Source organism: Pan troglodytes, chromosome 5 (assembly GCF_028858775.2).
Source record: "Pan troglodytes isolate AG18354 chromosome 5, NHGRI_mPanTro3-v2.0_pri, whole genome shotgun sequence".
NCBI classification, from domain to species: domain Eukaryota; kingdom Metazoa; phylum Chordata; class Mammalia; order Primates; family Hominidae; genus Pan; species Pan troglodytes.
In genome coordinates this window covers 34,634,013-34,657,420 of record NC_072403.2, presented here as the reverse complement: position 1 = coordinate 34,657,420, position 23,408 = coordinate 34,634,013, and the positions used below count along the sequence as shown (strand labels likewise).

The window sequence follows — 23,408 nt, the reverse complement described above, 5'->3', positions numbered from 1 at the left end:
CCTTTGCTTTCTATATCATGCCCTTCTTTCTTCAGCAGCAATCAACAAAGTCCAAAAAAACTTCTTGAAAAATTAAGAAGCGTCTCAACATCAACATGTGCAAAATAAAAATTATTGTCTCCCATTTCCACTTTCACATGTGTAGGTGGCTCAAAATTAAAAATAAAAGGAAGCTTTAGACCAGTGACAGGATCTGGGAGAGGACTTACTTGGCAGGTAAGATTGAGCAGGGGCCAGGCACTGTGGCTTACAGCTGGGAGGCCAAGGTGGGTGGATCACTTGAGGTCAGGAGTTCGAGACCAGCCTGCTCAACATGGTGAAACTTTGTCTCTACTAAAAATACAAAAATTAGCTGGGCATGGTGGCTCATGTCTGCAGTCCCAGCTACTTGGGAGGCTGAGGCAGGAGAATTGCTTGAGCCGGTAAAGTGGAGGTTGCAGTGAGCTGAGATTGTGCCACTGCACTCCAGACTGGGCAGCAGAGCAAGACACTGTCAAAAAAAAACCCAGCAAAAATGGTGTCATATGCTTTAGAATGTATTATCCTTTCTTTAACATAGGTGTGAGAAAGGATTTAGGAAAAGATTATTGAAATGGACTTTAACAGAATAGACATTTACTTTTAAATGTTACACTTTCACAAAACCATGTAAAATGTAAAACTAGGGAATATGAAACAAGAAATTGCAACAGTGATGGGGCTGTGGCTTGATGGTATAGCTTTTCTCTTGCAAGTGTAAGGTCTCAAATTTGATCCCTGGGAGCGCCAGTGCTGCTTTCTTTTTCCACAATTCTGACAATGTGGAATCGGCACCTTCCTTTATTCCCCCTTTTCCCCTCATTATTTTCTGCTCCCTGGCAAAGTAAAACAAAATGCAATGGGTTGCCACTACACAGAGTTATTGGGAAAACACAAGAAAGGCATGAGTGCAAAGCACCAAGTAGCCAACAGATTAATCAGCTTTTTAAAATTTACCTGGTCTAGGCTGGGTGTGGTGGCTCATTCCTGTAATCCCAGCACTTTAGGAGGCCGAGATGGATGTATCACTTGAAGTCAGGAGTTCAAGACCAGCCTGGCCAACATGGTGAAACCCTATCTCTACTAAAAATTCAAAAATTAGCCGGGCGTGGTGGTGGACTCTTATAATCCCAGCTACTCAGGAGGCTGAGGTGGGAGAATTGCTTGAACCCAGGAGATGGAGGTTGCAGTGAGCCGAGAACCCGCCACTGCACTTCAGCCTGGGTGACCAAGAGAGACTCCATCTCAAAAAAAAAAAAAGAAAAGAAAAGAAAAATTTACCTGGTCTACCATTTAGCAATAGTACTGAAGAGAAAGAAAGACTATGAAATGAGGAAAAAGAAGCTCATAGGCAGAAAATATGCCACTCCCTCCTGATCCTCTGTGCTTTCTGTCTTTGCTGTCATTCTCCATTTTTATCTACACAAACTTCATTGCAGACTTCATCTCGTGGGTCAGACATTTTCACCATCATTATCAGTGAATTACGTGCATATCACATGGCAAAACCATGCCACTTCTTTTCATTTTAAAGTGGATTATGTCTAAGTAACAATATACAGAGTTTTTGGAAGGCACCCTAATCTCTGAGTCAGAAACTCTGCAGACATGACATCTCTTACCGTGAGTTTTGCATTTTCATGAGGCTATGAAGGAGAGGTCCTCTGGAGAGTGGGTAGCATGAGGGCTCAAAATTACCCATTCTTATCAGAAGATAATAAGATTTTTGAGTATTGTTCCAATTTTCATTGTGAGCTGTCAGTTTTCTGATTGGGAATTAAGTGTTTTTCCATTTAACCTCATGGGTTCTTCATGCTCAATTTTCCTTAATGCCAATACAAAACCTAATGCCACATAACAATGGGAGGGATTTTGTTTCTTACTTTTAATTCAAAAGGTAATCAACCTGACAGCAACAAAAAACCTGGCAGAGATTCTGCTTATATTTCTGTACTTACTAGCTAGATAGAAGACTAATCAGGCTACTTGGAATTCTCCTTAAGTAAATCCCTCACTCACTAAATCCATAACTCTAAATCCCCCGTCAGTCTGCATTCTTCCTCGTTCTCTTAAATCTGTTTTTCCACTTTCATGCCTGTAGTCACTCTTCTGGTAACCCATTTAATTCTCATAAGTCTTCAAAGTTGGCTTCTGCCTACAGTGGTAGAATAGAGCAGAAAATTGCTGGGTTGCATCTGTTTAAACCATGGAATTCTTATTTTACTGCAACCTTGGTTTTGCTCCCTCAAACTCTCGACTTTTAGAATCCAGTTGAGCAAACAGGAGGATGTATGGAAGGATGTGCTCACTATAAACACTTAGTTTCCTAAGAGAAAGCCAGGTTTCAATTTACCTCTATCTAAAAGTTAGAAATACATAGGTGAAATAAAAGATTAGCTTTACCAAGGGTTTAAATCCTGAAATCTCACCTTAAAAGACTAAACCTCCACCAAATGGGCTATGCCCCTTCATAGTTAAAGAGCTTCTTGAAATCTTGTCAAGTGAATATTTTAAAAATTATACTCTAACCTGTTTGCCTCATATTTTCTCTTTCGTTTCAAGTTTCCACACTTTTTTTTTTTTTTTTGAGTCGGAGTTGCCCTTTTGTTGCCCAGGCTGGAATGCAGTGGTGCGATCTCGGCTCACCACCACCTCCACCTCCCGGGTTCAAGTGATTCCCCCGCCTCAGCCTCCTGAGTAGCTGGGATTACAGGCATGTGCCACCACACCCAGCTCATTTTGTATTTTTGGTAGAGACGGGGTTTCTCCATTTTGGTCAGGCTGGTCTTGAACTCCCAACCTCAGGTGATCTGCCCACCTTGGCCTCCCAAAGTGCTGGGATTACAGGAGCGAGCCACCGCGTCCGGCCCTCCACACTGTATTTTGCTTACACACATACCTGAGATGCTGAAGCCAAAATCAGCCATAAATTCCACTTCTATAATTAACATTGATTGCAGTGTAACCACTCACACTTTGCACACTGTGGTGCTTATGGAAGCCACCAATAACAGTGGCTCCTGCACCATGCACCTTCAAATCAGCTACACACATGCCCTCCAAAGTGCTCATAGTGTTTGTCCAGTGACAGAAAAGGGCAGCGAGGCATTGTCAAAGCCATAACAATTTTAGACTAAACAAGTCAGATCTTCCTGTGGGACAAATGTCTTTAGTGTTTTTTCTTCCAGAAGAAAGGGGAACTTGTATAGATAAGAACTTGTACTCTAGTGATAACAAGAAAGATATAGACCTTTGGATATATCCTGTCTACTATATGTTCACTTCACCTCCTCTTCTATGAAATTTTCCTAAAAAATTAACTCAATACAGCCTCTGGGTGCTTGACTTCCTAGGCTATTGGGTCTCAAAGCTGACTGATTACTGGAATCATCTGGGAAGCTTTAAAATCATGTACATTACTGGCTGCTTCTGCTAGAAGGTGCCCTAGGGTTTTCTTCAAGGCTCCTGTGAGGGTTGACAGTCACACAAAAATATTGGCAAAACTCACAGGGACTACTCTTCGTGTCTTATGTGGCAAAGTTTGAGGACTTCTCTAGGCCTAAAGAGGCTTCACAAGGATCTGGAATTTTTTTTTTTTTTTTTTTTTTTGAGATGGAGTTTCACTCTTGTCCCCCAGGCTGGAGTGCAGTGGCAAGATCTTGGCTCACTGCAACCTCTGCCTCCCGGGTTCAAGCAATTCTCCTGCCTCAAATTCTCCTGCCTCAGCCTCCCTAGTAGTTGGGATTACAGGCATGCACCACCACACCCGGGTAATTTTTGTATTTTTAGTAGAGATGGTGTTTCACCATGTTGGCTAGGCTGGTCTCCAACTCCTGACCTCATAATCCACCTGCCTCGGCCTCCCAAAGTGCTGGGATTACAGGTGTGAACCACTGTGCCCAGCAGATCTATCTATCTATCTCTCTCTCTCTCTCTCTCTCTCTCTCTCTCTCTCTCTCTATCTATCTGTTTGTTTTTTTACAAAGACGTTATAAAGGCTTAATGTTCCAGCTCACATATTGTTTCTTTTCCACTTTCCTTATTCTGGACAGAATTTTATCCAAATGAGGCTTTATAATACATTGCAGCTTTTCCCTTCCTCTACTCTTTCCCTTTCCTTCTATGGGGCCTCCTTAACTAGAGCTGAAGCATCCATTAATTGGGTCCAGGCCAGGGTTTGCTAGAACAGTGACTGTGAAACACTATTGTTGCTCTTCATTTATAGCCAGACTTTCAGATAAATTTTTTCCTCTTCTGTCTTATCTACCCAACATTAGCCTATATTTTGAGATTGGCACTCATGTCTCTCATTTTGTCATACTTCATTTCTCAGCAAGTATTATTAATTTATTGCACTTCTATCTTTCCCACTTACCTGGATCTAAATCCCCTGAGGTAACACATTGCTAATATTCTTTATGTCCTTCTGCACGGTCTTCTTCTTTTTGTCCTTCTGCATTGTCTTCTCTTTTTTTTTTTTTTTTTGAGATGGAGTCTTGCTCTGTCACTCAGGCTGGGGAGCAGTGGCATGTTTTGGCTCACTGCAACCTCTGCCTCCTGGGTTCAAGTGATTCTCATGCCTCAGCCTCCCAAGTAGCTGAGACTACTGGCATGTGCCAACACCCCTCACTAATTTTTGTATTTTTAGTAGAGGTGGGGTTTTGCCACGTTGACCAGGCCAGTCTCCAACTCCTGACCTCTGGAGATCTGCCTGCCTTGGCATCCCAAAGTGCTGGGATTACAGGCATGAGCCACTGTGCCCGGCCTGCACTCTTTTGTCTTTTTTGATACTTTGTAGACAACATGGAAGTTGAAAGAAAATAATATTGAAAAGAAGTAAATATCTCAACTTGGGATTCTCCTCAATGAGTTGAAACTGATGCTCTGTAGTATGTTGGTGAGCAGACCTTGGAGTGGCCTGACTGGAGTGAGAAAATTGGAGGAGGAAGATCTTAGTAAACAAAACTGTTTTTTGGTCTAGCATTCCATTACTTTTCATGGCATAGCTGCAAAAAGGGACTGGTCTAGGATTTTCTGAAATAGTGAGGTTGAATACAGTAAACTGTCCTACCAACCACTAGATATCCAGAAATTGGGACAATCATCAGTTTTAGAGGATTTACTGAAATGTAGGGTCAATTGGGGTATATAGCTTGGTGGCAGAGCACCGGCTAAGCATGTAGGTGAGTCCAGGTTTATTCCTTCAATACTGCTTTTCTCTTACTTCTTCAAAGCTGTACTTAAATAACACAACCCTGCTGCATAAGCATAAGACAAGAAGAATTGAGAGAGAAATATCCCCCTCACTCAGGATCTCCCAAAAGGAGAGGAACAATCATGTCACCACCACATTAGTAAGCTCTCATTCTTTTCGTTCCATTACACAGTTTCCTGAGGAACAACCATGAAAAAGAATGATCAAGGAAAAGAAAAAGAGGCCCTTAAGCAATCTGTGTTAACAACTCTTTTTGTGGTTGTTCCTGTGTGAAGCCTGAGGAGCCGAAACTCACCCACTGATTTTTCTCTCCCCTCACTGCTCTTCCATGCACACAGATGGCAGTAGTTTCAATCAATTACCAAATGTGGCAGGTTATTGATCCCAAATTCTGAGTGAGGGATCAAGGGAAAGACATCTCTCAAATAATGCAGTGCTTTCGAAACTCAATAGCTGAGATAATTACTAGTGTCAGTGAAGGTAGAGGTGCAGCTGACATAACTCAGTTGGGAGAGCCCCCGATTAAAGGTCTAAAACTCCCATATCCCTCCTCAGAGTTTGAAATCAATGATTTGTTTCAGCAGCATGTTGCCTGATCACAAACATCCTCCTGCACTCACTTTTCAAGGAAATCTTCTAGAGGGCTAAGGCGAGGAGAATCAAAATTGGGTGGCTTAAATGTTCCTTGCCTTTGCCAGTGAACACTTTTTTTTCAGTGTTTTGAGGCTTTAAAGGAAAACTTGCTTGATATAACTTTCGTCAGTGTTACACAACAGCTCTTTGATAAAGAAGCAGCCCAAGGCTTTGACGTGAATATGTACACCCTTCGCCTTATATGCTAAGCTGAAAGCTTCCCGTGAACAAAGGGCTCTGCTCGTTCCCAGACAATTCAATTCTATTTGCTTTGCCATATCCAGGACCTGCTCGCATTTCCCAATGCCCCGGTGGCACTGCTTGAAGGTTTCCGGGCCTCTTTGACTTTTTCTTTCAAATATGTACATATATAGCAGAATTCCTCCTTGTGTCCGTGGGTTCTCAAAGGGAAGGCAGTTGGAAATTCTCTCCGCTGCCCTGCGTCTGACCTTGCCCTGTTTATTCCCTAAGTCTGGGTGGGAGGGAATATGTCACTCCATTTAAAGTTGATGGAGTTTTGAAGTCGCTGTTTTAAAACCCGTTTGTGGATATAATAATCGTCAAGCGAGAAATAGAGATGGGGTGTGGAATCAGAGCAGGACAATCTCAGAACCTGGGACTCACGAACAGAGCTGGAAAATGGATGTTGGCAGAGCCTCCGACCCAGCATGGTGTGAAGATCAAGGAAAGCCCGCGGCTGCCTCTGGACTGAAAAACACTTTTTTCTGAGTCATTATCGCTGCTATATATGTTGGAGACTTGAGACTGTCTCAGGACCTTCCTGGTGGAGGCAAGAAACTCTTACCGAGTCGCCAGCAAGTGGACCTTGGAGCAAGTTAACAGGAATGGGAAGGTCCTAGAATCAAAAACGGTGCTATTCAGACTAAAATCTGTTACTCGTCTAATGAAGCCACTACACAGTATCCAGTCTTGTAACTTCAGAGATAATGAAATTTAATCCAGTGGACTTTCTCTAGCTAACTCTTAAGTTAAAAAACTATAACAAAACAAAACCAACAAGAAAAATAGCAACAACATTTTATAAAAGAACCCAGGCAGTTTGCGGGTCAGGGGGTGTAGCTCAGTGGTAGAGCGCGTGCTTCGCATGTACGAGGTCCCTGGTTCAATCCCTGGCACCTCCATTTTTCCTTCAGCCAATCCATCCTCTCATGGACCTCCATTGATTTGGGAGAAGCAGATCTCATGTCTGTTTGGGTGAGTGATTGGAAGAACTTGGATAACCCAAACCGCGTTTTTAAGGAATGCGGAGCTTGCCAATGTGAACTTTGAAAACTCATTTGCGGCCGGGCGCGGTGGCTCACTCCTGTAATCCCAGCACTTTGGGAAGCCGAGGCGGGTGGATCACGAGGTCAGGAGATCGACATCATCCTGGCTAACACGGTGAAACCCCGTCTTTACTAAAAATACAAAAAAATTAGCCGGGCGTGGTGGCGGGCGCCTGTAGTCCCAGCTACTCGGGAGGCTGAGGCAGGAGAATGGCATGAACCCGGGATGCAGAGCTTGCATGGAGCCGAAATCGTGCCACTGCACTCTAGCGGGGGTGACAGAGCAAGACTCCGCTCAAAAAAAAAAAAAAAAAAAAAAAAAAAAAAAAAAAAAACAGAAAAAGAAAACTGATTTGCAAGTTTGAGGGCCAGATGCTATCAGCATGCAGGGAGAATTAGATATGGTAGGGGGCTTAAAGTCTTAAAAGTTTTCTTCTCGACGCCGGATTTTGGCAGAGTGATTAGTCTGGTAGATAGTAAATAGATTCTCATTGAATATTTTGACACGCTGTGTTATCGCATACTTAGTTGAAATAAAATTGCAAGAGCCTTAGTGGGCGATGGGTTAAAATTTCTTCTCTTACACTTGCCTTCTGAAAAATCAAGTTGCTTGTGTTTACAGTTGTACAACCAGAAAGTAGAATTCATGAGTTAACAGCACACCAAAGATCCCTGCGGTAGATGCAGCCAAAGGGGCAGTGTGTGTGTGTGTGTGTGTGTGTGTGTGTGTGTGTGTGGCGGGTGGGGAACAGTTTAAGCATAGACAGATGCCTAAGTTCTTGAGTTTCCTGAAATAAACACTGACGGTATAAACAAGGGGCCAGTAAAAATGATAAGACGAAGAACTCCTTCGTTTCTAAGCATAGTCCTACACTGGAGGAATGTACCAAAATCAGTTCCATTTTTGTTTCCTTTTGAATGCTAGTTCATGTATCAAAGCGGGGGACAAAAAGTGAAAAAGCTGGAATTGTGCTGAGAACTTGCTTCTGGAGCTCTGGATTTTCCCGTGTCTAGGGAGAAGGCCTTTGAAGTGAGGGTAGCAGGAAGACTGGAAATGCATTCATATAGATTTCTGGAAAACAAAATAAAACTTGGCCTTAGACCGATTTTGGACCCTGGGATTCATTGTTTCTGCTTCACACATCTTCCTACCTGTCAGCTTGCTCCAAGGTCCGCTCCACAACCGACTCCCTGGCAGGCACTTCCATTCACAAAGCCCCAGGAATGAAGCATTTTCTTGCCTCTTCAAGTTGCCCCTTTCCCTCAACTTCTTCTGCCTAAGGACACCAAAGGTAACACAGAAAGGAAATCAAAGAAGTAAAGTTAAATGCTGCTTGGCGAACTCTAGGTCCTAATGGAGGATGTAAAACAGAAGCTTACAGAATTCACAAAACCTGGCCTGAAATGCAGAGCGACAGCGTGTGTCTGGCAAATCTGGGGTGGTTACACGGCCAGGACCGACAGCTGCTTTTCCATCGCCGAAGCTCTGATCTGAAAGAGAGCAGGCGGGGTAGGGAGGAGGAGGGAGAATGCTGCAGTCGGATACATAGCCTCTTTCAGATGGGATTCTCTCTGGAATCAGGAGAGGGCAAGGGAGAAGGTGTGTGGACTGGGGCACGATCTATGCAGGGAACTAACACTTTGTACGCCTGGTGAGCGTCTCAAACGTGATCTGACACAGCTCAAAGGGTCGACGCTGTCATCCTCTCGCCAGTGTTTTGTGTGACAGTCAACCCAGACAGGAGTTTTGGATGACGACCGAAATCACAGTCCAGGCGGGGCCGGGCAGTTAAGTTACATCATTTAGAAAGCTCCCTAAATTCGAAATCCGGCAGATTTGGGAAATTCTGGCCTGGAAAATCAAGAATTCAAGCTGGATGGAGTGGGCTGAGTTATTGGGAAGTCGTCGCCTAGGAGGAGGCAGTGAGGAGACCAGAAGGGAAAGGGTGAAGGGATGGGTGGTTGGAGAGAGGGGTGAGGCGAGGTTGGGGTTAGCAAAACAGCACGTACAGGATTTGGATGGATGAGTAAGTAGGACGTGTCCAAGCTCTGCACGTTTTCTCTGAGTCCTCTAGGTACGAAAAAATATCACAGTCTTGTATGTTTGAAAGGAAGTGGGCCAAAACCTTTCGTCCCCTAGTAAGATACCATTCCTTTTTACACAAACAACTGTCGGCTTTTGAGAGCGTCGTTGGACTGTTTCCAGAGCTGAACGCTTCGGGAGCGTACCCGCGTAGCTAGGTTTTGTTTGAGGTGTAGTAGCGGCTGGTATTGGTGGCTTTCGAAAAAAGCCAGATGGTTGTGGTGGGAGTAGGTTGGTGAGTGTAGAAATGGGATTTGCCGGCTGCTTTTGGTTTGAGCACGTGAGGTAGTTCTGCAAGCGATTGTTTTCGTTTGGAATGGAAGACAAAGCTGACGATAACTGAATGTATTTCTCTGTACTTAAGCTATGTACTTAAGCTATGAGGGAAGGTTGCTGCCGTGAGCCTGGGTAGCTCAGTCGGTAGAGCTATCAGACTTTTAGCCTGAGGATTCAGGGTTCAAGCCCTTGCTGGGGCGTAAGGCCTTGGCCTTCTGCTGATGAGTGTTTTATATACCAAGCAAGGATTTTAATTCACCTTGCTCTATTCTGGACATTTGAATTTGAGCTGTTAGGCCAGAAAAATAATGGCTGAAGCCATCAATCAGAGGTTTCTGGTGCTTGGGGTTTTGTTTAAAGGCAAAAATTAAGGAAAGGCCGGGCGCGGTGGCCCACGCCTCTAATCCCAGTACTTTGGGAGGCCGAGGTGGGCAGATCGCTTGAGCCCTGGTGAAGGGGTGGCCTGCCCCTCCACACCTGTGGGCGTTTCTTGTCAGGTGGGATGAGAGACTGAGAAAAGAAATAAGAGACAGAAACAAAGTATAGAGAAAGAAAAGTGGGCCCAGGAGACTGGCGCTCATGTGCTGGCACTGGTCTCTGTGTTCCCTCAGTATTTATTGATCATTATCTCTACCGTCTCGGAGAGGGGGATGTGGCAAGATGATAGGGTAATAGTGGGGAGAGGGTCAGCAGGAAAACATGTGAACAAAGGTCTCTGTGTCATAAATAAGTTTAAGAAAACGTGTTGTGCTTTGATGTGCATGTACAAAAACATCTCGTACACAAACATCTCTGGGTGCATTAAAGAGCAGTATTGCTGCTAGCATGTCTCACCTCCAGCCTTAAGGCTGTTTTCTCCTATCTCAGTAAATAGAACATACAATCGGGTTTTACACCGAGACATTCTATTGCCCAGGGATGAGCAGGAGACAGATGCCTTCCTCTTATCATAACTGCAAAGAGGCCTTCCTCTTTTACTACACAGACCCTTTATGGGTGTCGGGCTGGGGGACAGTCAGGTCTTTCCCTTCCCACGAGGCCCTATCTCAGGCTATCACATGGGGAGAAACCTTGGACAATACCTGGCTTTCCTAGGCAGAGGTCCCTGCAGTGTATTGTGTCCCTGGGTACTTGAGGTTAGAGAATGATGATGACTTTTAACAAGCATGCTGCCTTCAAGCACTTTTTTAACAAAGCACATCCTGCACAGCCCTAAATCCACTAAACCTTGAGTCAACACAGCACATGTCTCTGCAAAGCACAGGGTTGGGGATAGGGTTACAGATTAACAGCATCTCAAGGCAGAAGAATTTCTCTTAGTACGGAACAAAATGGAGTCTCTTATGTCTACTTCTTTCTACATGGACACAGTAACAGTCTGATCTCTCTTTTCCCCACATTTCCCCCTTTTCTTTTCAACAAAACCACCATCGTCATCATGGCCCGTTCATCATGGCCTGTTCTCGATGGTCGCTGTCTCTTTGGAGCTGTTGGGTACACCTGCAGACTAACAACAGACAGAACAGGCACACAAGGATTAATATGAAATTTATAAGAGTAGTACTTCCGATGGTCTTAACCCAAGTGACAGGGTTAAGATTTGCAAGACCATCAGCAACTCCTGCGATTGCCTCAGTTCCTGGTACCAAATTTAAATGGGCTTTTGATGCTTCAAAAATTTGTTCTTTTAATTTGGAAATGTCTAAAGTGAGGTTATCTTCTCTTCCCTGTAGATGGCATCTAACCATGTCCCAGTGATGCTCAGACTCATTATAAACTCGGGGTGTAATACAGAAATCTGACCTATTCCAGTCACACTGTAACTGGAAACGATGTTCCAAGCTCATGAGTCTATCTCCCATCCAAATGACAGTTTGTCTAAGATCATTAATTTGATTTGCCAGTTTTTGATTAATACCAGATTGTGAATTCCACAATCTTGTAGAATTCTTTTGCCAATCGTTAACAAAGTTTACTGTCTGAACAGAAGAGTGCAATGCAACTCCTGCCACAGCGGCCGTAGCTGTGACTGCACTTAATCCGATAACACTGCAATTAAAGTAAAAATGAATCTTTTGGATCTATTTAAAATGCCTTTTAATACTTCAGTCAAAATATGGACAGATGGCGAGGCCTCCCACGGTCGGTCCATGGACACGGGGATCCACACGCCTTCTCTTGCTCTCACTAGCAGAATACAGTGCTGCCAATTAAAAGTTGAATCAATGCAAGTAAACAGTCTGCAATTTTCACAGGTTATAGTTTGGGAGTCTGGTTTAATAACTATATTTCCTACAACTAGCATATAAGGGGGCTTTACACAACTTTGTGAAGGAACCGTTAGACTGGAATTTAGGTTGATAGTATAACACGGCTTATGATCTCTTGTTTTTATAGCTTGATTTCTAGACCAAATTCTAATGTGGTAATGAGGCCACATTAAGCCTCCATAATTCTGGATGTTCAGGACCAGAAACAGGACTTATTATTTTTCATCTTGGAGTAGAGATTTCTTTTTCTCCTCATTCTCAAGGGTAGAAAGACTATACTTTTTCGTGCTTATGTTTGTCTAGACTTTCTGTTATGTCGCTATCAACATCTGGACTCACTTGTGCACTGGGACATGATTGAGTTTGTCCTGTGCAATTGTGGTAGAATTGACCTCGAGGTGCCCAATCTATAACAGTTCCAAATTCATCGTTTTGTAATATCACTGCTCTATTGGCCACACATTCTTCCCAAACTAAAACTTCTGTGTCTTTTGATCCTTTGGGAATTTCCTTGGGGCAAGGTTTCCCTTTAGGCCTAAATTTTAATGATCTTTGATAAGAAAAGTCCTGTAAATAATTTACCTGTGGCCTGAGTGACATTCCACTTACCATGTGATAAGTAAATCTACTGGTGGTACTGACAGTAGGTACGTTTACCAACCAATTTTGGATTGCAGGCATTAAACATCCTGGTGTTCTCCCTAGGCAAATAGGAGGAGAACAATACCCAGTGGAAATATTTATCATCATTCCTTCTTCCTCAGGTTTGGCAGGGCAATAATCATCTGTGGGGCCAGGTAGCCACACGCTATTATTAACATGTAATTCAATAGGATTATCCATCCATGTGACTCCCGAATTAAGGGCGGGAAAGGCACATAGGCCCAGTAGGTATAATTAGCTGCAGCTACTCCTGCAGGCATGGGGAGACACCACCGTTGATACAATCATCAAAGCTGCAAGCAGCATACTCTCTGGAGTTTGTGTCTCCTTTGTGTTCTCTAGACATTTTGTAGCTAACTGCGTCAGCTTTTTTAATTGTGCCCAAGTCAGCAGCTTTGTCTTCTTGGTGGATGGCAACTTCACCTATTCTTCTGACATCACCATTCTCTTCATCTTGTGAGTCGATGGTGCTCGATTGCTGTGTTTCCATCTCCGTGGAGGCGCTTTTCTTTGCATCTCCGATGGGTTCATTGTAGAACTTCAAATGTCTAGTGGGTATCCAAACAGGAAGCTGATTTTCTCCTGGTGAAACACAAGAAAAACCTCTCCCCCATGTTACCACCTTCCCTATTTCCCACGTCTAATTTTTGTTGTCTTTCCACCAAATCAGTTTTCCTTCATGTGGGCTGTTCTTTTTATCAGTAAGATGTTGTTCTGCAGAAGTAGTAGTCTGATATCTATAAATGTTTAAAACATTTAAAGTATAGAGTGCTAGATTAAGTTGCATCTGAGGAATGGTACACTCCTTACTGTCTCCCCCTTCTTTTTGTTTAACTAATTGAGTTTTGAGTGTTCTATTAGTTGTTTCAACTATGGCCTGTCCTTGGGAATTATAGGGAATTCCTGTTGTATGTGTAATTTTCCACTGATATAGTATTTTTTGGATTTTGGAAAGCTTTACTACAGTATCCTGGTCCATTGTCAGTTTTAATTTTTTCTGGAACTCCCATTACAGCAAAACAAGATAATAACTGTTTTTTTAACATGGGAAGTACCTTCTCCACTCTGGCAGGTTGCCCATATGAAATGTGAATAAGTATCAACTGTTACATGGACACATGATAATCTTCCAAATGAAGGTACATGCATGACATCCATTTGCCATAACGCATTGGGACACAGACCTCTGGGATTAACTCCTGCCTCTTGAGTGGGCAGGTGTAGGACTTGACACTGGGTGCAATGTTGTACAATATTTTTTGCCTGTTTCCATGTGACATCAAATTTGTTTTTTAATCCTGCTGCATTTACATGAGTCAAAGCATGAAGTTCTTGTGCTTTTATGAATGCAGATGATACCAGTAAGTCAGCTTGTTCATTTGCTTTAGTTAAAGGCCCTGGTAAATTAGTGTGTGCTTGAATATGAATAATATAAAATGGGAAATTTCTTTTTCTTACAGTTTGTTGTAATAAATTGAACAGCTAGTTTAACTGGTCATCCATGCTATATTTAATTAGAGCTGTCTCAACATCCCTTGTAGCCTGTAGTACATATGCAGAATCTGATACAATATTAATAGGTTGATCAAAATCTTGTAGCACTATAATGACTGCAGCCAACTCTGCTCTTTGAGCCGATTGATATTGAGTTTTGATTACTCGCTCTTTTGGCCCTGTGTAAGCCGCTTTCCCATTGCTGGAACCACCAGTAAACACTGTCAGAGCATTTTTTAAAGATTCATGTCTGGTAATTTTAGGTAAAATCCAAGTAGTCAATTTTAAAAACTGGAAGATTTTTGTTTTTGGGTAATGATTATCAATAATTCCCATAAAATCAGCAAGACCAATCTGCTATGCACCCGAATTAATAAAGGCTTGTCTAACTTGTTCCTTGGTTAAAGGAACAACTATTTTGTCTGGGTCGTTTCCACAGAATTTTATTATTTGTAATCTTGCCTGACCAATTAATGTAGCTATTTGATCCGAGTACAACGTAAAAGTCTTCATTGTACTGTGAGGAAGGAATGACCAATCCACAAGATCAGTATTTTGAACAAAGATGCCTGTTGGAGAATGTGCAGGAGCAAAAATCAAAAGTTGGAGTGGGGCTAAGGGATCTGAAGGGGTGGCCTGCCCCTCCACACCTGTGGGTGTTTCTCATCAGGTGGGATGAGAAGCTAAGAAAAGAAATAAGACACAGAGACAAAGTATAGAGAAAGAAAAGTGGGCCCAGGGGACAGGCGCTCAGCATACGGAGGACCCGTGCCGCCGGTACTGGTCTCTGAGTTCCCTCAGTATTTATTGATCACTATCTCTACCATCTCGGAGAAGGGGATGTGGCGTGCCGCCGGTACTGGTCTCTGAGTTCCCTCAGTATTTATTGATCACTATCTCTACCATCTCGGAGAAGGGGATGTGGCGGGACTATAGGGTAATGGTGGGGAGAGGATCAGCAGGAAAAAATGTGAACAAAGATCTCTCTGTCATAAATAAGTTTAAGGAAAAGTGCTGTGCCTTGATGTGCACATAGGCCAGATTTATGTTTGACTTTACACAAACATCTTGGTGCATTAAGGAACAGTATTGCCGCCAGCATTTCTAACCTCCAGCCATAAGGCGGTTTTCTCTATCTCAGTAACTGGAACGTACGATTGGGTTTTACACCGAGACATTCCATTCCCAGGGAGGAGCAGGAGACAGATGCCTTCCTCTTATCTCAACTGCAAAGAGGACTTCCTCTTTTACTAATCCTCCTCAGCACAGACCCTTTAGGGCTGTCGGGCTGGGGGACGGTCAGGTCTTTCCCTTCCCACAAGGCCATATCTCAGGCTATCACATGGGGAGAAACCTTGGACAATACCTGGCTTTCCTAGGCAGAGGTCCCTGCAGTGTATTGTGTCCATGGGTACTTGAGGTTAGAGAATGATGATGACTTTTAACAAGCATACTGCCTTCAAGCACTTTTCTAACAAAGCACATCCTGCACAGCCCTAAATCCATTAAACCTTGAGTCAACACAGCATATGTCTCTGCAAGCACAGGGTTGGGGCTAGGGTTATAGATTAACAGCATCTCAAGGCAGAAGAATTTCTCTTAGTACGGAACAAAATGGAGTCTCTTATGTCTACTTCTTTTTACATAGATACAGTCACAGTCTGATCTCTCTTTTCCCCACAGGGATCTATTCTATTTATTTGCGCTGACTGAATTTTTTCTTCCACTTATTTAATTTCTTTTGTTGCCTCTGGGGTTAGTATTCTTTTACTATTTAAGTCTGGGTCTCCTCTTAAGATAGAGAACAAATTTGACATGGCATAAGTAGGAATGCCTAGAGTTGGCCGAATCCAGTTAGTACCTGCTAGCAATTTTTGAAAGTCATTTAATGTTTTTAATGTGTCTTTTCTTATTTCTATTTTTTGTGGCTTAATTTTTCTATTTTCTGTCTGCATACCTAAATAATGAAAAGGAGTAGAGGTCTAAATCTTATCAGATGCTATTGCCAGTCCTGCGTTGGCAACCTCTGCTTGCAGAAATGTGTAACAGTCAATTAATTTGTCTCTCGTTTCTGCAGCACATAAAATATCATCAACATAATGAATGATATAACAGTCTGAAAACTTATCTCTAACTGGTTGAAGAGCTTGATCTAGGAAAGTCTGACAAATAGTTGGACTATTAAGCATTCCCTGAGGTAACACTTTCCACTGAAACCTGGTGGCTGGTTCTTTATTATTTATAGCTGGTATAGTAAAGGCAAATTTTTCAAAATCCTGCTCCTCCAGAGGAATGGTAAAAAAGCAATCCTTCAGATCAATTATAATCAAAGGCCAGTCTTTTGGGATCATGGCCGGAGAGGGCAACCCGGGTTGGAGATGCCCCTTGGGTTGAATTACGGCATTTACGGCCCTTAAGTCAGTTAACATACGCCATCTGCCGGATATTTTCTGAATTACAAACACAGGAGAATTCCAAGGCGAGAATGAGAGAATGAAGGCTCAATATGTCCTCTTTCGAATTGCTCCTTTGCTAATAAATGTAAAGCCTCCAGTTTTTGTTTTCGTAGTGGCCACTGATTTACCCATACCGGTTTTTCTGTTTTCCAAGTTAATGGAATGTGTTTAGGAGGCTCTACAGTGGTAGCCCCTAAAAAGGATACCCTGTTCCTTTTCTTTCTCGATTTTTCTCACTCTCAATTGGGACTTTAATGCCATTTTCATTTTTTCCTAGTCCCTTTCCTGGTATATACCCATTTTAGTCATGATTTTTTGACTTGTGGGGCTGTATAATGGAGCAGGCATAGTGATTTCTGCACCCCATTGTTGTAATAAATGACCCCACGGATTAACAGGAAATGAAGTAATCATTGGCTGAACAGTACTTTCTTGATTATTCAGCCCTGAACAATGCAAAATCATAGTAATTTGATACACTTCTGAGGCAGTGCCTATGCTGACAAGTCCTGTAACAGCCTTTTGTTTAGGCCAATTTTTTGGCCACTGATTTAAAGCAATGATAGAGACATCTGCTCCAGTGTCTACTAACCCTTCAAACTGTTTTTTTTGAATAATGGCCTTACACACAAGTCTGCTCTCTGAGACTTGACTTGCCCAATATGCAGCCTTTTCTGCCAGATCAGTGCTTCCAAACCCTCCTGTTCTTTTTATCTCACTGTTTCCAACTTTAATATAAGGCAGGAGTAATAATTTAACAATCCTGTCTCCTGAATTGCCACTCCAAGGAATTGAGGAGCTAATAGCCAATTGAATTTCACCTTCATAGTTTGAATCAACCACACCAGTATGAATTTGAACTCCCTTTAGATTTAGACTGGATCTTCCTAAGATTAGTCCTACAGTCCCCTCAGGCAGTGGGCCATATACCCCTGCGGGGATTTTTTGTGGGGGCTCCCCTGGAAGCAGAGAGACTGCTTGCATAGTACATAAATCTACTGCTGCATTGCCACTTGTGGTAGGGGACAATTGCTGTATTGTGGTAACTGGCTCATTCGCTGAGGCACTTGTGACAGTGGGGGTTGTCTGTGAAAACCCTGAGGAAAAAGGGGCTGAATTGGGAATGCCTCAGTTTGTTGTGGGGCCGGAGGCTGGCCCCTCTTCTCATTTTCCCACAATGGTTGCCCACTTTTATCAAATTTAGAAGGACATTGATTATCCCAATGTTTTCCTTTTTTACATCTTGGACATAAGTCAGGTGGCTCTATCTGTTGTTGTAGTAGCTTGAATATTTTGTTTATTTGAGGCTGGGCAATTTTTTTAGATGAACAATTTGTCCACAATTATAACATTTTCCCCCAAATGTTCTAACTTATCGTCCTAAAGCAACTCCCGTTGTTGCTTGAGTCATAAGCATAGCTTTATGCATAGCTCCTCCAATTCCATCACAGGCTTTTACATACTACGAGATTACATCTGATCCTGCTGGGACCTTTCCTTTTAATGGCTTAATGGCTGATTGACACTCAGGATTGGTGTTTTCCTATGCCATCAACTCCACTATGACCTTACAGGCATTCTCATCGGTGATTGACTTGGAGCCTTGCCGCAAAATCAGGCTAGGTCTCTTTAGAGCCTTGTCTTATTGTATTGAATGAGGGGAAGGCGGTTCCTGGGTCTTGGATTTTTTTCCCAGGCTCTAAGGCATATAGCTCTAACTTGCTTAATGGCCTCATTTTGCATTATTGCTTGTTGATTGGTAGTGCTCCAATTGTGACCTGCTCCTAATGGTTGATCTGCATCTATGTTAACTGGAGGATTGGCAGCCCTATTTTTTTGGATCTGTTCTTGTGCCCCATCAATTCACCAAGTCTTAAATTGTAAAAATTGAGAGGGTGAGAGTGATGATTTGGCCAAAATCTCCCAATCATAAGGAATGAGTCTCTGTCCATGAGCAATGGAATCTAATAATATTTTCATATAAGGGGAGTTGGGTCCATACTGTTTTACTCCCTCTTTCATATCTTTTAGCATTTTTATAGAAAAGGACTCATATCTGGCCTCAGCTAGGGGAGGCGCTCCCTCTTGGGCCCCTTCTCCAGGTGGTATCAGTTCTAATGTTACTGGGAATTGTCACGCCTCAGTATCTCCTTGTTTTCTTGCCTTATCAATAATTTTATGTAATGCACTATGCTGTCCACTAGGTAGTGCTGTAGGATTAAGTCTCACAGTGGACGGCTGAGGATCTAGAGCCCTGCCCTGTGGTGCTGGAAACATTCCTGGGTGTCCATACTGATTTTCTGGGGGCGGCCGATACTGAAGTTTGGCTGGCGGCCAGTATTGATAGGCTACTGGCGGTTGGGTCTTATTTTCTACCTGCTGATATTGTGGATACTGTATCTGGATTGGCATTGCCGTGGCAGAGACTTTATCGTTTTCTATTTGATATTCTTTTGGGGTTTGTACTTGTCTAACCTGCATTTGAGGTTGCAATGTTACAGGCATCTGAACTGCTGGAAGAGGAGTTGGCCATTGTGGTTTAGACTCTGACGGCCCCGCTAATTTTGGACCCTTTTCTTCTAATTTTAATGTTTCAGGATATATTACTTCCTGTAATTGATTATAGTCTACATTTTGCATTGACCGAGTCATTACCGGCTCTGCTACATATTTACAATGTGAACTTTCCGTTCCTTTCTGAGATTCTATCCCAGCCTCTTCTTCACAATTGATTACACAGCTTTCAGGGGCATCAGAAACTGAAACGCTGTCTTCTCCTGTTTGAAACAGTTCTAAAGCTTCTTTAATAATGACCCAATCATTCCATACTGTAAGTGGGATGATTTTACCCTCCCTACTTGTTTGTTTTAATTCTTTGCCAATTTTTTCCCAATCTTTTAGATCTAAGGTTCCCTGTTCTAGAAACCATGGGCAGAATTGTTCTATTGTTTGAAATAGCATGATTAGATTTTTTGTAGAGACTCTAACTCCCCCTCTTTTTAAAAGAATTTTAATAGAGCTGAGATAAGAGGCATATTTACTTTCAGTTTGTCCCATTGTTACCCTAGGTTCTTCCGAGCGCACAAGCTTACAGCAAGGCTGACTGTAGATGTACTCGGGAATCTCTCGTCGACTTGTCCTCAATGACTACGCTCTAGTGTACCTTCACCCTAGAGAAAAGCACCCACGTTGGGCACCAGATTAAGGGGTGGCCTGCCCCTCCACACCTGTGGGCGTTTCTCGTCAGGGGGGACAAGAGACTGAGAAAAGAAATAAGAGACAGAGACAAAGTATAGAGAAAGAAAAGTGGGCCCAGGGGACCGGCGCTCAGCATAGGGAGGACCCGCGCAGGTGCTGGTCTCTGAGTTCCCTCAGTATTTATTGATCATTATCTCTACCATCTCAGAGAGGAGGATGTGGCACGATAGGGTAATAGTGGGGAGAGAGTCAGCAGGAAAACATGTGAACAAAGGTCTCTGTGTCATAAATAAGTTTAAGAAAATGTGCTGTGCTTTGATATGCAGGTACACAAACACCTCAGTGCATTAAAGAGCAGTATTGCTGCTAGCATGTCTCACCTCCAGCCTTAAGGCTGTTTTCTCCTATCTCAGTAAATAGAACATACAATCGGGTTTTACACCGAGACATTCTATTCCCCAGGGACGAGCAGGAGACAGATGACTTCCTCTTATCACAACTGCAAAGAGGCCTCCCTCTTTTACTAATCCTCCTCAGCACAGACCCTTTGTGGGTGTCGGGGCTCGGGAAGGTCAGGTCTTTCCCTTCCCAGGAGGCCATATCTCAGGCTATCACACTGGGGAGAAACCTTGGACAATACCTGACTTTCAGTGTATTGTGTCCCTGGGTACTTGAGATTAGAGAATGGTGATGTCTTCTAACAAGCATACTGCCTTCAAGCACTTTTTTAACAAAGCACATCCTGCATAGCCCTAATATATATATATATATATACATATAAACCCAGTCTTTGTCCTGGTGTAGGTAGTGGTACCTTTTACCACACTACAGGAAACGAATGCTCTCCTGTTTGTTGTTAGGTTTTATTTTTGCTTTGTGGGCATTGGATGGGGCCAGAACGGGGGGAGGAGCCCGGGTTTAAACGTGATTAATTTAAGATGCCTACAAATTTAAGATTCGGTCTTGAGAATGTATTTGGCAAGCACAGTGTAACAACTCTGAGACTGCAACTCTGCAGGAATCCCTGACTGGGATTCTTATTAATTATGTAGCCACAGAGGAGAGGAACAGTAGGTAGAGTGAGAATTGAAAGGGTTAATTGTGATTTGAAGATTGGGAGCTCATTCGTGGTATTCATGGAAAACCTTAGGGTAAGCTACAGTAATCTTGGCTCTGTATTCATTCTGGACAGCATAATGTTCTTGGAACCTACTTAGAAATCCGAGGAAATTATTAGAAATCCAGGTGAGGTTATTGCTATCTGCGTTTTGCCCTCCGCAGCCCTTACAAGACTCTTCACGTTCAGAGACATCCCATGAAGTGGTTTTGAACCTGGAAGGATCCCACTTGTCTGGCAAGGTCTCTTGGTTGGTCCAAAAGGCTCATCAGACTGCTAGAATGTAAGAATAGAAAATAGAGAAAGGGCAGGTCTCACCAAGGGAGACAACTAAGGTGGTGTCACACCCACAGGTGTACAGGTATCTATGTGTAGGTTGGGGAGATGGAGCAGGTTTTAACTTGGCTTGTAGTGTAGAGCACAACTAGCATCATGTCTAGTGTCCCTGGTAAATGATTACTTTCCATTGTGACTAGAGCAAACTGTATTCAAAGTAGACTCGTATATTCCTCATATGGAAGACTTTTTTCCCTGTCTGCCTCCAGCTGTATCTCCAAAATTATTTAATAATTTTTTTGCGGCAAGTTCCAGTCTTTGAATAGCATTATTGAAACATCTATTCAATGGGAAGTTGTGGGATTAACTCATAAATTACAGAATTTTCTGAGAAACCCAACATTTTACTCAAAAGACAGAATATAACCATGCTTAATATACAGTATTCAGAAAACCCTAAAACATATGTAGCATGTGTCTAACCCATCTGTGTCATAAGAGAAAATAGAAGCCCATTGGGTGCTGTTTTGGAAGGAGTCACATAGAAAGCATGTTAGAATATAATTTGAGTGTGTTGAAATATCATTGTACACACCAAGCATGATGTTCTTTGATATCATAAAAATCCTTTTACATGGTCCTGGCTTTTGTTTTCGTTTGTTTTGTTTTGTTTTTCAGATAGAGCCTCACTCTGTCACCCAGGCTGGAGTGGCATGATCTTGGCTCACTGAAACCTCCTTCTCTTGGGTTCAAGTGATTCTCCTGACTCAGCCTCCTGAGTAGCTGGGACTACAGGTGTGCACCCCCATGCCCAGCTAATTTTTGTATTTTCAGTAGAGACAGGGTTTCAGCATGTTGGCCAGGCTAGTCTCAAACTCCTGACCTCAAGTTATCTGCCTGCCTAGGCCTCCCAAAGTGCTGGAATTACAGGCGTGAGTCACCATGCCAGGCCAACATGGTCCTGTTTTACAGATATAAAAAGAATAATGAAATATGCTCCAAAATTTACCCTATCTCACCAACTTTTAAATGGCATTAGATTACATACCCAGATTATAAGACTGCAAATCATGGGTCCTTTTCTCATAACATTATACTATACTCATACATACTCATACACAATTTAACGGTTTTCTTTAATTTCAAGTGTTGTGTTAGATATCGAAGACAGCATTCAATTAGACAGAAAATAAATATAATTCTATAGGTCATTTTTTTTTTTACAAGTGTTACAGAGGCATTTTAGTCAAGGCCCATTGTAGGTATTGCAAAGGCTATTTGTTTAAGGATGTTTCAATTTTTCATTTAGCATCTTTGATAAAAAATTCCACTATATATCATAGATTAATTGCCAGAAGTTAAGTTAAGTAGCTTCTATCATTTCTGCAGTTTGGCATGAAAAAGGACCACAAGAAACAGAGCAATCACGAAGGGACCAAATCTAAGGAACATGATGGCTTTTCAATTAAGACATATGGTTGTCCTGTGCCAGAGTTGCTCTCACTTCTTTTACACAGTGGAGAGTGTAAGGACAACTTTGTTACTTGATTTAACAATCTTTTTTTTCCCAAGAATCTCTTATAATAAAGTAATATTTACCAATATTGAAGGAAAAAATAAAACACCTTCTAAAATATTTGAAAACGATTATCTATAAGTAATGAACTAGGAAAGAAGAGAAGGCAATATGGTTCTTCAAGTTCACTCTTCCCGAAATCACTGGTCATGGTGATGAGAGTTGGGGTGGAAAAACCTGAGGCAGGAACTATGGTTTATCATAAGAAATTAAATTTGTTTATACTCTTCATGATAATTCACTCAATGTTTACTTTCTTATTAGGGCTTGTTTAGGAAAATATTTCAGAACCTGTCTCCTACTTATTTACCAATCAGAGAAAATAAATGTGGTGATATTTCCAAATGCTCCTATATACATACACACATTCATATAGATAATATGTATTATAGTATATATATAAATTATGTGCACATGCAAATACACACATAACCACCCGTCATGAGGTGTCATTCAACCATACATTTTCCATGGATTATCTAATTTAATTCTAACAAGTTATGAGTAAATACTGAGCTCAAGATTGAAATCAGATTTTATCTTACTTTAGAGACTCTAATATTTTATAATTATATAATTGATAAAAAAGTCACTTCTTAAAGTTGATAGTTATTTCTGTTGTATATGTTAGCTAAGAAAAATAGCAAGATAATACAAATTCTTTAGCATGGCAAATTATGTACATTTAAAACCATAGTCATTATCTTACTGAAAATAATAATTTGGGACTAATAGACAGAATATAGAGTGAGCTCAAATAACTTAATGGGGGAAAAAATCAAATAATCCGATTGAAAAATTGGGCAAAAATCTGAGTAGACAATTCTCAAAAGAAGACATACAAATG

At 42.1% G+C, this 23,408-nt stretch overlaps 1 non-coding gene across 1 annotated transcript; it reads left to right on the top strand.

Moving 5' to 3' along the window:
• The first annotated feature begins 6,936 nt into the window (after positions 1-6,936).
• Positions 6,937-7,008, top strand: TRNAA-CGC (transfer RNA alanine (anticodon CGC)). Its single transcript has one exon. It is a non-coding gene; the product is annotated as a tRNA-Ala (tRNA).
• The last annotated feature ends 16,400 nt before the right edge of the window (positions 7,009-23,408 follow it).